The 16,060-nt window shown below is 41.2% G+C and overlaps 1 protein-coding gene across 33 annotated transcripts in view; it reads right to left on the bottom strand.

The window, feature by feature from the left end:
• RBFOX1 (RNA binding fox-1 homolog 1) overlaps positions 1-16,060 on the bottom strand; it is an 818,485-nt gene that overhangs the window by 598,748 nt on the left and 203,677 nt on the right. The gene's annotated exons all lie outside the window — the stretch shown is intronic.

The raw sequence follows: 16,060 nt of genomic DNA, 5'->3' as shown, positions 1-16,060 counted from the left end.
TGCTGGATGTCTTCTCATTACGTGAGCTGTGAGCTCCCAATGGTTAAGGTCAAAGCTCTACTGAAACAAGCATTTCTAGAGGAGGAAAATACTAAACTTACTATGTACACTGGAAAATTACTGTCCTGTCTCCAACTATCCGAAAAATATCAAAAATACAATATTGCTTCCTCCAATGCAGTTGGGTATGTGAGGGGTACAAGTCCAAAAAGCTTTGGACTATGCAAAGACACCTCATTTTTATGTGAGACATTCTAAATACAGTAACTGGTGTGATACAGCCCAGGATAAACTGATACAGACTCTGCTGTGATCATGTAAACAGACATCAAAATTAGCATAAATGGAAGAGGAGCACTGCAAAATGAACACTGCTGCTTTGCCTCTGATGTATTAAAGCCATGATAAGCTGAGTTTGAGCAATTAAAATAATTTGTTTCCTGTTCATGATGTTATTAGATTTGGACAGATACAGAGGAGATAACAGGATCATAAAGATAACCTAACAGGATCATAACAGATAACCTAAAGACAAAGTGATAGAGTAAATCACCACAACCACTGAATTCAAGGTCTGAAACTGGTAGGGATAGAGAGAAATATAAATTATGACAATGCTAAGCAGTAAAAGCATTTGAGAGTTGATAGGGAATGAAAATTTAAATAAAAACATTTCCTGGTCTGCTCAGCCATAACAATGTTCTTTTGTTTGTGTTCTTTGTAATTTAGCTGCTTGACAACTTCATTCAACCTTCAGCAGCAAACACAGGTATTGATTAGCTCTGAACATCCTAATGGCTGGAGATTGGGACACAAACCATAAAAGCAGAGTTTCTGGTTACAAGTGAAATTATAGTTTGCCTACAAGATTGCACGATAAATCAGAGAACAAATCAGCCAGCACAGGGCTCTGGGGTCACTGAAGTGATGTTGACACATTACAGTAATGAGAACTTGAAACACCTCATGCCCTATTGATTTCTGAGCTGAATCATGGCCGCTGCAGGAGATTACAAGAGCGTGTACTGGAATCATGGCCCACGTGGGAGATGCTGATGGAAAACACAAACAACTGCACCAAAACAGTTCTTTACCTGTATCTATTACAGCACAATGCCCTTCTCCCTTGCCCCCTCACCAAGGTCTCAGACTACACTTCAATCAATGTTTAACTGCTTAACTACCTCACTTAAAACAACTTTCCTTTCTATTTTCTTCTTTGCCTACATTAAATATGCAGATACATAATGCAGACTTGAAGTGACACTTTAAAAGCTCTCACAGAAACTGCATATTAGAAAACCTAGACTACAAGAAATGCCTTTTTAATATATCAAGCAGCTTTCCTGTTTTCACTCAACAGCAAATTATTCTGTGCTGCAAAAATAATTCCAATACTCATCAACTTATTTTCTCCTCACAGTGGAGAATACAATCTGTAAACACCAGAAGCCTTGCCACCAGCTAAAGAACAAAAACGCTTCTCTGTTTTTTTCTCCTTTTACTTCCACTTGGTAGCACTGAGAACCAAAAAGCTGTCAGAGGGCTGACCAGGGACACAAAATTATTATAGCCCTGTCACGACAAAAGGAACAGTTATAATTTGCACTGCAGCCAATTACTTTAGGAACTCATCATTTTGCTTAAGGGGAGAAAATAATACCTCTATTATCCCTTCCAGCCAGGAGGGCTCTTGCTATGCCACAGAGGTGCAAGAAGAGAGACAAACTATTTAACTAGAGCCCCCACGGTAAATAAACTTTGAAATTTGTGGCTTATTCTTGGCAATAAGTACTTCTTAAGCACTGCAATGGTGCTCTTAATGAAGCCTAACTGTTCATCAGCTGTCAGAGACAGACAAAAGAAAGGGCTAAGTTGGGCTAAGTGAAGGAATCACTCTGTGAAGAACGAGGTAACCTATGGAGAAGAGAAGAAAGTTTTACCTCTTGATGCACTTCCCAGTGAAAGGGATTAGACAGTTAAATATATCCTAAGGATTAGCTCCTGTTAGGCTCCTCAGAGATACGTTTTTAATCAGTAGCTCTGCACTTGGCATTTACTCCTTTAGGGAGGGGGGAAATTTTCAAATTATTTCTCTTCTTCTATTTGAAATTCAGTGCCATCAGCAAGACTCCAAAGAAAGAGGGAACAGAAGGGCAAGGAATCTCAATTTATGGTAGAGCCCTATCCTTTTAAGTTCCTCTCAATTTTTAAGGTGCTTATTCTCAACCCAGCTCTGGAGAGTTGTGATTCCCACCCTTCCTTCAGTGTGGATTAGCCAAAAGGGAAGCAGCAGCGACAGGCAGGTTTGTAAAGGAACAGAGGGATTTGTGTTTGTGCAGATGTGTGAGGATGCACTTGTGAATCCATGTATCCCCCTTGCCACCATCAGAGCACCTGCAGGGATTTGTTCTTGCCTTGCCTCTCCCCTTTTCCCAGCAGGTTCCTCAATTTTCTTCCTGTCCGTGCCCAAACTGCTGCTGCTCCATCTCGTACCTCAGCCTGGTAACCACACCTGGACTGGTCCCTGCTCTGCCTGGTCCTGCCTGAGAGACATCCTCACACAAGGGAGAGCACATCAGCTGTGCCAAGGGCCAAACCAGCAGCCACAGCCAGTATTAACGGGGGAAAACCAGCCCCAGCACGATCTCCTGGGGAATTTGGGGGTATCACCCCAAGGTAATTACCCTTGGCAAGGTTCATTACCAACAGATGAACTGCAGCACAGGACAAGCTACCTGACAAAAACGAGGCTTTTCCAGGAGGAAAATTCAATCTCTCAACAATACAACAGGTTTTTGACAACTGGAAAATAGTCCTAACAGGAAAGCCAGGGAAGGAGATGCTCAGTGTTTGCACAGAAAAAACAAACAGTGAGTACAAGAGCCAACAGGAGTGGGTGCAGAGATGCTGCAGGACTTGGTAAGAGTTTAAGAGAGAGTGCACAGAGGTGTGGACAGCAGGAACCCCACATTAATTACCATTAATTACCAACTGAGCTGCCTTGCCTCCACCCTTGCTCTCAGGACACCGTGATCTTCCACAAAGAGAAGCAAATCCCACTCAGATTATTGACATAATCTGTTAGGACTCTGCATGTTTCTCATGTTTTATTGTTTCTATAGTTTCTTTTCTCTTAGAGGAAACATTATATTCAGCATTCTCCTTGCAGTTCTGGAACTTCTACAGAATCAGTACCAGTAAATGTAACAAATCCCTAAGCTCATTTTGCTAATATCAGTCTTAATTAATGGCATCAAATAATTCATTACACTATAATTTTCACAACATTTGATGCTGGGCAGGGTTAGAACACAATCATATCACCATTTATCATTTTTCATCAAAATACAAGTCAAATAAGGGGGAATAGTCAATTGAGTAAGAAAAGCCAATTTATTAATACTAAAAAATAGCTTCAGAAATTTTTACCATGCAGGTAGCATATAAATGTATGGGAAATCAAAATAGCTATAAATGTATTATTAAAATTCATATGCTGGGAGAAATACAATGGGAAAGAGACTGAATTTTGACTTTTGACAAAGAAACTATGCCAGCACAAAAAAATACTGCCTTTTTTTCCCATTTTGTCAGTAAGAGAAAGCCTCAGCAGAATCTTCCTAATTTGTAAACCTTATTTACAACAAGTCAGGACCCCTTGGCAGAACACTACAATCACTGACACCCTACCAGGAACTTTCCTTGTAATTTGCAGTAACAACACACCAGGTTTAGCTGTACAGTCAGAATAAAAATTAGAATGAAAGTTGTAGAAGAGGGTCCAAGAGAACATCCGTGGTAATGACAGAAGATCAAACTGGTTAAAAGATTCCAAGATTCTTATACAAAACCCAGAGAAATAACACTAAGGCTGCTTATCTTTTAAAGGAAATAAAAAGCAGACTCAAAATAAATACCAACAACTGGCAGAGAGAACTAGACAATTCAGTTCTCAGAAAAAAGGAACATGGGAATATGTGACAAAAATTAATAGAAAAGCGGAAGAATATCTCCCCTCCCACAAATTCTACCTGTTAGAATCCTTTTTAAACGCTGCAAATACACATAATTGCAAGCCTCATTGTCAAAGATGTGTTGCCAAACCTGGATACCCAAGGAAATTCAAGGAGTGTTCGAAGGGGAACTAAATTATATCCTGCTGACTGAAAGCTGCTGCCTTGAGGATCAAACTCATCCCTCCAACATCAAAACCCAAGGTAAAGCTATTCCCAGTGCCCTGCTCAGCCCAAAGTAAAATATATATGAAATAAGCTCCAGCCTGAGCAAGGCACTGTATTTCTCTCTACCTGGTTCTTTGTCTTCATTTAGAGGGTAACACTGAAGGTCTTGGAGACACTTCTTTTTGACTGTTGAGTTAAAATTGAGGAGTTGGGGTTTTTTAACTCTTCCCTGCTAGGTGCTGAAGCAGGGCTGGGGTTTTCCTCTTTGCCACACGATGTCAGTGTTGCCGAGTAGAAATTGGGAATTTGCATATTTATCGGGACTCAAAATAAAGTTCAGAGGTTTTGCTCCTTTAAGGCGACCACGGGACAACTTCAGAGAGCTGGAAGATGCCGCAGTGCAATCCATCCCAAACTTCCAGACTGCCTGTCAGGGAAGGACGTGCACGTCCCCAACCAACACGGAATGACAGGAGTGTCACATCAGAACCCCTCTGGGGTTTGTATCTCGAGGGGATTGTGTAATCCCACCTCTGCATCTCATTGCCTTCAACTCCTGAAGGCTGATGGAAATTAATCCACGTTATGTTTATTAATCTCCTGAAGTAAATGGATTATGAGAGCAAATTTTATAATGTTCCTCCAAAGGTAAAAAGAGCTCTGCCATTCTCACATCACTGGGGAATGTTGCCCGTTCAAAGTGGGTAATTGGCCCGAGGATTTCATACCTGAATGGGGGAGGGAATGGTGCCATAACCTGCTCCCTAACCCTGCAGCACACATCTCTTTCAGAGCTATCATTTTAAAACATAAAAATACGCTTCCCTGAAAATTCATACTGCTGCTAAGCCACAATCGAATTCAATCCTTGCTCTCAGTCACCCAAACCTGGAGAGAGAATGGAGGCCTGAAAATAACAGGATCACTGTAAAATATATCTTTTATACCTTATAACTAAAAATCCAACCATATAGATTTTTTAGAACCAGGTTTTTCTTGTTGCAATACCACTGACAAAAGATTCAAAGTAACTTTTCTTGAACACTTGCTTTCTTTTTTATGTCTCAGTCCCATTTTTCCCCCTATAATCCCTTTGTATCGCTTACTAGCCCACACTGTGTCCCACATTTGGGGTATGACAGGTTAAAAGTCACACTATGTCACCTTCTGGCTTCAAACACTGCAATGTGATTCATTCTTCTGTGCAGCCACGAATAAAAATCCTTCCCAAATGGGGGATGGGGAGAAGGTACTGGCAAAGTTCAGCTCCTGTGTGTGTTTGAGGCTGTTTAATTTGCACTAAAAAGCCCAGCAGATGTATGAAACACTGCCTGAGGTCTAATGTATACACTGATGTACCCAGACAGAAGCTCAAAACTGTAGGAAACGAGAGCAGGAACATGAAAAACTACAAAAGGTGGATGCAAATGCTATTTTCCTCGGTATATCGGTCTCCCTCACCATCTGTATTGACAGACTTTTATTTTTTTAGCACTTCTACACAAAAAGAAATTAGAAAAGAAATGGTAATTGTAAATATTGAAGATGATGGCCATGTTGTTTCAAATCCCTTGCCCACTTGTTACAGGATACTGCTGTGCATCTTGTGTCTTTCCTGTTAATATCTCACGGAGGACTTCCATGAACATACGTTTGTTCTCGTTCCCAGCACTTTGTTCTGCCACTGTGACAGATGGCTTTACACTCAAGCATATGAAAATATTAAATTCTTTATCAACCTGTTGAAGTTTGAAATGCCTGTAAGTAATAACCATCTTGGCAGCTATTCTTTTAATACAGATATTACAGAAAGCTATTTAGTGCTTCCATATCAGTTTGCTATTTGTCACAGACTATTCTAAAACTACAGTTTTCTTTGAACTTGATTAATACTAGCACTGTTTCATTCAAAGTAATATCATTTCTAAGCAGAATATTATGTTTTACTATTTTTTTATCCAGAAGACGTCGACAATTAATTTTAAAAATTACAGTTAGACACAATAGGGGCTTGTGCTGTAGCAAAATGAGTGGGGAGGGCACTGGGACTTGGTTCCCTACTGCTCCTTCTCTGTCTAAGCACAGCAACTGATGGAGCACTGTCTTCAAAATTTGAATCAGTTCTCTATAACACAATAGTCTATGCTGTGCCAAATTTGTTGTTGGCTCTAGTAACTAGAAAAAAAAAAAACAACCAAACCCCAAACATGGGGAAGAGAGGGTGTCCAGCATGCTTATCCTCCTCACAGTGCTCACACTGAATCAAGCAACTTGAGTTCCTGTTGGTAAACTAAAATTCCCAAGACAGAGACCACTGGTTAAGAACACATCTTTTTTAATTCTAGTATTTCCTCAGCTGGAGGTTTTTTTGACAAGAGGTAGCTGGCTCCTGTGCAGAATACTACATAGAAAATAGCACAACAGAGTCTCTCTGACTCAAGGCACTTTTACACTTCTCAGATAGTAAAATAAAAAGTCTCAATTAATGTTGAGTTCTAACATGGTCTGTGTAATCAGCTTTTTAGTAAAAAACTTTAATGCTATGTTATTAATAGACATGAAATCTGCACAGTCCTCACACGAAAAAGGTGCTTTCTATTAACAAAGCAAAAATACATTCCAAATGTCTGTATTTTAAATGCTAAAGGCAATGTTACAGGAACAAGGGCAGCTGGGGTATAAGATATAGATGTTGTAAGAGGTTATACAGAACCAATCTGCAAATACATCAATTCTATTACACCTGTCTTGTCTCTCGTTGAGAGGATTATTCAGAACTTCCAGAAATACTGCCCAAGGACTTGCTCAGAACTCGGTGTCCATCTCCAGCCGAGTCTCCCCAGCAACCAGAGTGTGAGAGATGAGACACCCGGGAGGGGAGCTGGGAGCAGGACTGAAGGGGGCACACCCCTCCCTGCACTGTTCCCCAGAGCAGATCCAGGAGTTTATCTCTGTAAAACTCCAGTTTTTTCCAAACTCTGCTCCTAGGAAACACTTCTCATGTTGGGTCACTGCCTCACCTCTCAGAGTGGGACAGCAGCAGGAGGTCAGATCCTGAACTTGGGTTAAAAAACCCTTTTGGTAGGAACATGAAAGATTTGCCTCTAAATGGGAAGTAAATTTGGGATTTGAGAAAGATTTTCTATTTGAGAAAAATGCAGCACTGAGACCGAGTCCTGTCAGCTATAAATCAATTCTGTAGAACATGTTTACGTGTACAGCTGCTTTTTTCTGGCATTTGCTTCCCAAACCTTTCCTAAAAGCCTCCAGTGACAGAAATCCCATAATCTTCCTAACTCATCTGATTAAATATTAAATATTCTTACAATCAGAAAGCCTTTCTAATGCCCAGTCTAAACCTTCCTTTGTGTAATTTAAGCCCACAGCTTCCCAACCTACTCACTGCAGCCATGGAGGGGAAGAACATATCAATGCTGTTACATCCAATTATGTGTCAGAATTTGTTCCTTTAAGCAGAAATGCAGTCTTGTGTCTGCAGGATTGAAAGATCAAATGAAACATCTGTTACTAACTCAAGTTGGACCCAGACACTTTCTACAACATGCAGAAAAATGAAAAGGAAATTTCTCAGTGGGGAAAAAAAGGACAATTCCTTTTACAATGCCAAAGTGGCAGTGCTGTCTGGCTCTTTTCTTCCATGATTCCAGTTTTCTTAAAACACAGGTAAAATTTGGAAATTCATTAAAATAACTAAAAAGGATTGGTAGTTACCTAACCCTCCTCCCTACATTGAGTGAAATAACTGCCTGAAAAAACCTGCTTGGATCCAGTTGGAATTTTACAGTCTTTGTACTTCACAGACACAAAGCTTTAGGGGAATAAATGTATACATCCTGCATGCCATTCCTAAAGATAATTCCCCATAAGAATCTCAGCTCCCTCATCCATCTTTGTCTCCTGTTATCTTAATGGGCAAAATGCCCTTGGCTCCTCCAGTGGTGCTAAAACCTGAAGGAAATAAGAACAGCCCAATGCAGCTCCCTCCTGAGAAGGCACAAGATAATCTACCTGAGTCATACACTCGGTGCATGATTAGTTGGAGTTTGTAACCTCCACTTCTCTTCTTCTACACCACAGCCAAAGTCAAGCTGTGCACCAGCCAGTGACTCACACCCCGTTATTTTATAATATTAGTCATTTAGCTGCTAATTACCAATAAAAAAGGGGTTTACTACAAGTTCATGGAATAGATTTGCATCATTTTCCATAGACGCAAATGTATTTCAGAACTGCAGAAGCTTTTCCCATTTTATCCCAACTGTGCCTCAGCTCTGGGGGCTGCAGTGACCCATTGCTCTGCAGAGCAATCCCGTGTGACAGCACAGCAGGATCCTGGGTGACACAGGCTGGAAGGAAGGAGCTTGTCCAAGGACAGATCCTCTGGATTCACCTCCCTGCAGTGCAGAGTTTGAAGCATCACCTCACAGCCCTTCCCTCACCCAACACTTCAGAGTCCTTGCCTTGCACCTCCTCTCTCCCCACACTTGTCCTGTGAGGTTAAACTGACAGGATAAATGTGCAGAGCAATAATTCAGAGAAATTCATCCACAGAAAGGCTCTGAACCAAGAGCAGGCAGAGCTAATCAAGTCTTGAATGTATCAGCAGAAGTTTATAACTTTTATCTTTTTATGAGACAGATGATCACACACACATATCCACACTTCTATAAATTTGAGAGAGTAATAAAACTTTCCAGCAGGCTTCGGCAAAATAAAAAACCTCATAACCTCTGTTGCAAAAAGCTCAATAGGCAGCTTAGAGATCTCAAGTCAGCTGTGAGAGCCACAGCCTCAAATGTCTAACATTTTACAACAATAATTTTATAATCCTGATTATAAACCATGGCCAATATTTGTCTTCCAAGGTAAACTATTTGAATGCAATTTTTTTTGTTAAATGCAAGATGTTCTAAAAGAATGTCTTAGATGCAAAATAAAGATTTCCAATCTAAATGATAACTAGAAAAGTTGGAAGCAAAATACAGAAATTAAACTGCCTGGGAAAGAAACCTCAGGTCTGAACCAGAATCTCTGTAATAAAAGACTCACACAGGGAGCAGGGAAATCTTTTTTTTTCTTCAGGTTCCCTGAGAAGATGAAACACTGAGGGCATCTGCAGCATGGGAATTTTTTTTGTCTAGCAAAAAAATATTTTTCAAGACAGTAAAACTTCTAAGCACTGGAACCGGTGGTCTGAGGAGGAGAGGGACCTTGCCTTTGTGACAGCTGGAAAGATTAACAGCATGTCAACCATCAGTGACACTTGACTCCTTGAAGGGAGCAGGACTGGACCCCATGACATGGAAGAGTGTCCTCTGCATCACTGTTTCTAAAAATCCACACCAATATTTACGATGAAGCCTTTAAAGTGACCAAAAAAAAATATTGCACATGGGAGAAAAAAACCAGGTATTTTTATAATTTTCTTGCAAGCTGGGATAAAAGGATTTTTTTCACATAAATGCCTCACTGTAACACCAGGATGGAGCCTTGTTCTGTGCTTGCTTAGTTAAGTGTGGACAAAAATGAATGAAAGCAGAACTGCCTCCCCTCTGCAGAGTGCCCTGCCCAGGCCTGGAATGTAATCATTAATTAGAGGAAACACTCACATACAGACGTGATGCTTCTATTAATTAGGAGAAATACCAACATACAAACAGGCTTGAGCTTTTCACTGCTGAGCAGCCCAAGGCTGCTGCAGGAAGAGCACATAACAGCCAGACAGCATCGCTGATGTGTGCCCTTTGCACTATTTTAAAAGTTTGCTTCTTTTCCTCAGAGCAAGACCTGACCAGTGCAGCTCCTCCTCCTGCAGGACATGCAGGACTGCACAGGAGCTCAGCCCCTGGAGCTGCTGCCTCTCCCAAGGATATCAGCATCCCCCTGGGCCCTCCTTTTAAAGCTCATTTCACTGATAACTCACAGGCTGTAACACTCCCACAGCTGAGCTCTCCCCTGACCCCAGGTCCCAGTCCTACAGACCATCCTCAAGTCCCTGCATGCAGAAGGGGTGCAGTGAGCCACAGCTACTGCAGGGAGCTGCTAGAACCTTCTGTTCTTGAGATTAAAACTGGGCACACAGAACTTCTGCTAAGCTCTTGCATGACTGTGCTCAATTTGATTTACCAGTTCTCATAAAACCATAGCAACTTGTTTAAGAGAAGGTGACATCTTGAAAATATAACTGGAAGTAAAGAAAATATAGTTAAATGTCCAATACCAATTCTTAGTATTTCCCTTTAGTAAATTCTTTCTTCCTGTTGTGGCTCAAAGAATGAGCAAGGATTAGAAAAAGGCTCAAGCTTTCAAATACAAAAGTCAAAATGAAATTAAGTTGCTTCCCACAGCCTCTCTGTTGGTACAAAGTTCAGTCTGCCACGATTGGATTTTTGATGCTGCTGGCACTGGGAAAGCCTCATGACTGGAATGAAATGCCATTTGAAATGAGATCTGGTTCTGAGATGATTTTACTCCCTGGCACAGCAGTGGGATCCTGCTTTTCCTGGTAACTGTGAAGATTAGTGCAGGATTACAGCCTGAAGTGGTGCTGGCTTAAGCAGCAAGGTGGAAATCCAGGACATCCTACCACTGTCCAGCACCCAGACCTCATCAAGAAACACTTGTTCTGAAAATGGCTGAAGTATTCAAATGAAAGCAGGAGATGACATTCATTGTCACTACTCTTGCAAAATATTCCAAGAAAAAAAACAAACTCATGGTTTGAGATTGCTCTGTGTCATAGCCAAATACCAAAGCTGCCCTGCAAGCACAGGTGACAGCAGATATATTCTGTAAAAGGCATCTCTGGCCCTTGTACACACAACCTGTTGCTGCCATGTATTGAAAAGCTGGGCCATGGAAAGCCAGAGGCCAGGAGGTGACCTGCTGTCCCCAGGATTACAACCCAAGGACACGTCCTGTCAGAAAGGCACAAAAAGGTGAACACTTCCTGCTGACATGGAAACATAAAATTCACATAAAACAGTCCAGGAGGGAGCCAGGATGCTCCAGCAGGGCCTGATCTAAATGCTGTGTTCTTCGAAGGCTTGCTTCAGTTATTCAAAGATATTGAGGCTCAGTTTAAGTTCCCAGAATGATGCTGGTTTTGTTGAGAGCTGCAGGTAACACTGCAAGTTCTCAGTGCCACGTGTGCCTCCCACCTCACTTGGCTGTAAGAGGTTTTTACAGTTAAAGAAGCCATTAGAGTCAGGTTAATTAGCAGTCAGAAACAAGTCCTCACGTAAGCTACAACTCATTTATCTGGAAAAACCATCAAACATCATTCCTGGATTCCTATTAGTCACGGAATCAGAAAGGTCAACTTTAACAAGGAAAACATTGAAGTTAAAAAAGACATAAACACCTGTCCAGGGAGCAGCAGAGCACACAGAATAATTCACATATGCAAAGTGTGGGAGGCTGTTCTCAGGATTTTACATCACACTCCACCACAGGAGCACTGAACAGAAAATCTTTGCACAAGTTCTGATCCAGTTCAGGCTGGGCCATTAGCCATCAGTGCCATGATTTACATCTGGTTATGTCCCTGCCCTTCTCTGCCCAGATAAATTTGCAGGAAGCACCAGAGAGAAAACCTTCTTACAATTTTTGAGCATCAAATACATAAAAACAGAAGATTAAAAACAAAGAAACAAACAAACAAACAACAACCAAAAGAGATCCTCTGGTCTTCCACATGAAAATATTGATGGGATTTCTAATCATCATAAGCACAACCTTATATTTCATACATATTAAATATTGATTTTAAAAGCTTCTTACATTGATTTCTAAATATTTAACCAGTTTTTTAAAAATTATCTCTACCAAAATGCAGGTAATTAATGAGTAGCTCTTGAACTCCAGGTATCCAAAACAGAGGAAAATAACAGTGTTTCCTTCTCCTGAGAACAAAAATACTTAAATAAAAACTGTGGGTGCAAAACTGAAACAAGAGGATTTTCAAGGGTTGCTGGGGCATGGAGGTATACCTTGTTTTTGTCAACACCTGACACAAATTAACATTTTGAAGTTTTTATGTCTCAAAAAAAAAAAAAAGAAATACTGGATGGATGTTAAGTCCAGGCAGTAAAACTGGGCTCTTTGTCATGTTTAATTGCTCGGATTCATAACCTAGTTTTGCTGAATCTGGATGTTACTGCTGACTCAAGCAGTTTCTCCATTTTAATACTGTAGAAAAAGTTTGCGTGTCTCCACTCCTGAGAGATGAAAGCTTTTTTTTTCAATATTCCCGACCATCAGTGAAATTTCTTCTCTGCAAAAGCTTCATTGCTGTGCGTGAAATCTGTAATTAACTACAGAAAAAAAAAGTCTCTGATTGCAACCCCGTGAAGGAAGCCCATACTGTGCTTCATTTTCAAAGACAATGAAGGGAATCGCAGCCTCTGCAATTTAGCATGGGTAAGTGAAATGAAAAGAACAACAGGTACTAGAGGGACAAACAGAAAGCAGAAATGCTTGCACTCAACTGCAATCCCACAAAGCAAACAAGCCCCCACACTGTCCAAACTGAAGTTCAGCTAAGGTAAAAGTAGGGAGTGCACAGAGCCACTGGGGACAGTGACTCTGTCATGTTCCTAATATCCATTGGATACTTTAAAAAGAAAATAAAAATAAGATAAAATGGAATAGACTTATTCCTACAGACAGAGAACTCCACAGCTGACACGATAAACTTAGAAGGAAGTGCCACCAGGAGAGAGTTTTGGCACTGACACATTAATTTCTTTTCACTGTGTGGTGTCTCACCCACATGCAATCCCACAGCATCTGGATTTTAAATAAAAGGTATTTGGGATGCACCCTTTGAAAGGACAAGCCTGCATTTCTCTTCCACCTGGTGACTGTGTCCTTGTGGCACAACCCATGTTCCAAAAGGCGTCCCTGGGCACAGCCAGCAGCTGGACAGGAGTTTATTCCTGAATTCCTGATCTCCCCACAGCTCAGTTTAGGAGAACACATTCCCTTCCTTTAGAACCCATTCTAAAACAATGTGAAAGGCAGATATCTCTGCTAAGCTGATTTTCATTTAGATTGGAAATATACCTATTTATGGTACAATGATAGTTTCAAAACTTTATCCTCACATAAAGTTAACACATTTCAAAAGTTATGCTTAGTTCCTAGAAGATGCTGTAAATTATGTCCCAATCTTGAAATACATATAAAACCCCCAAAACATTGAAAAACTCTCTGAAATAATCGAGGCCTCTGAAGTCTTTGTTCCCCTCTCTAAACTCTAGAAAGGCACAATCCTGTGACACAATCCTAACAAAACTCCAAAATCCCTGTCACTGAAGTCAACTGAAAGCTTGACTTTAGTAGCTTGATTTGTACTGAGGACTTAAAAATACCTCTTTCCTAGCACACTGCTTGCTTAAATTAAAATACGAAGTAAACTTCAGACAAGATGTTTTCTATAGTTAAAATTTCCTATGTATTTTTCCCAGTTTACTTTTTCACAATTACTGACACAATAACTTAAAAGCATGAGTTGATCACATTTCTTTCCTTTCTCCTCTTTAATCTGATGCTTCAGTTACCATTTTGAACATATTTTAACATAATTTAAAAAATAACAGCAATATTTTTCCTTGCAAAAGGAAAAGCCCAAACTTCCAAAATTATTTTTGAGAACTTTTCTCTAGACCTTTTCTAGCATTTCAAACACCACCAAGCTGATCACTTGAACAATCTATTTATTACTTGTTCCTGGAAAAGTTTTCTGGTTTATGAGGAAAACTGAGATCCTCTGTGAAACTTTTATTACAAAAAGAATAAATTTGAACAATTCCATGACAATGATGTGATTGAAGTAAGTGGTTTGAAGCTGGAAAGACTGAAGGCAACACCTTGAAGTTGCTTCATCCATCCATTGTTAAGTTATTCTGATTTCAAATATTTACTCAAATGGGAGTAGTAAAGAAAATAAAGGTCAAACTTTCTAAACCTGTGCCTGGAAAGGGGTGCAATGAACTGTGCTGACACTCCTCAAGGTGTCAGGGTGCTGGATGTGATTAAATGAACTTCCTGCCCACAGCTTCCAGAGCAGGTGATGGGAATGGGAGCTTTGGTGTGTTCACAGCATCTTAAAGGCCAAAAAATGTACTGCTTTGGGAAGGAGAACTCCAAAAGGGATAATCAAAGCCCTCCTAGATCCATAGACTGAAAGAAAGTAAAGCTGATGATTGACAGACACTGCCCAGGCACTCACAGAGGAGCCCCTGTAAAGGATAAAACCCAAAAAACCACTTTTTTTTTTCTTCATTAAATGATTCAAATCTGAAAAACTAATAATTCTCCACAGCACTACTGCTCCTGCTGTAGACACGGGAACATTGTTCACTGAGTAGGAGTTTTGCTCGTTCTTCAACCTTTCTTGCATGTTCAAGAAACAGATCAACAACAGGAACATTATATATCTAAGACAAAAAGCTACAATGTATGGTCAAGACATTCAAAAATATACATATCTGTTGCTTCATTTTAGAAATATACATGGATCAATGTACTGCAAGTAAACTGATTTTTCTACTATTTCATAAGGGAAGAAATTGCAAACTTTCTATGTAATACTTATATGAATCCTAATTTTGGTCTTCTGTATTAAGATCGTATTCCTTATCAGTACAAAAGTGACAAATACAAAGACTGGTTTGGATCTTACTAAATTCCTCAGTATCTGTCAAAATCAAACACCTGAGGTGCATTTAATGTGTGGTCCTGGAGGCAATGTGATTTTACAGTGTCTGAACTGCAGGGCCCAGCATTCCACTACTGGGCTGTGCCAGTCTCCTCCATGTGACAGCAAGACTTTCAAAAATATACCCCTGTTAGGAGCCTGGACGAGATTCCTTTTTTTAAAAGCCAAAGAAATCCACCTTCCCCATCCCCTCAAAAATTTCTGCAGACTTTGAAGTGTGTGGGTTTTCTAAAGTAAGAATATTGCTAAAGTCATTCAAAGTATTTAAATCACTTTGCAATTTTATATCCAGCTGGAAACTGACAGGCATTTTTAAATCCCAGTCTTTTATACCCTGTTCCTGCTTTTTTCAATGCAAACACATATAGATGGGTTGTTAGCCAAAATTACCTGCGTGTTTAAATTGTATTTATTAACAAAATGCTGCTGCTGTTATATCCCATGCATTTTAACAAGTACAGTAATAAAACGCTGGAATACTCATAAATTGTGATTTCTAAGGTCAGGATGTTCTGCTGGTGACACGCAGGGACCCCAAAGTTAGACAGGGGCCCGGGTTGGTGAGGAATGCTGTACCCTGCCTGCTGCAAGGCAATGATCCACCTGACAAACCCCTTCTAATGAGACTGCCGCTCTCTCATACAAATACTAACACACATCCCATCCACAGAAAGCCAGGCAGCTTCCCCAAGGTGAGATCCACATAAACTTCAGCCGAACACGGGGGAGGATGGATGATCCCCCCGCACGCTGCTCTCTGTCGGCATCGCGCCCAGGAGCGCTCACAGCCCCAGGAACGCGCGGGGCAGGCGGCGGCTCCGCTGAGCTCCGACGGCACGGCACGGCACGGCACGGCACAGGACAGCACGGCACAGGACAGCACGGCACGGCACAGGACAGCACGGCACGGCACAGGACAGCACGGCACAGGACAGCACGGCACGGCACAGGACAGCACGGCACAGGACGGCACGGCACGGCACGGCACAGGACAGCACGGGACACACCCCGGATCAGCCCCGGAGCACCCCTGCCTCTGCCCGGGCCGGGCACAGGACAGGACAGGACAGCACAGCCGCGCCTGCAGCCCGCTCCGTGCCCGCCCGCCCCGCACCCGCACCCGGCCGGCATC

Source organism: Prinia subflava, chromosome 17 (genome assembly GCF_021018805.1).
Source record: "Prinia subflava isolate CZ2003 ecotype Zambia chromosome 17, Cam_Psub_1.2, whole genome shotgun sequence".
NCBI classification, from domain to species: Eukaryota; Metazoa; Chordata; class Aves; order Passeriformes; family Cisticolidae; genus Prinia; species Prinia subflava.
This window is presented reverse-complemented; position numbering and strand designations above follow the sequence as displayed.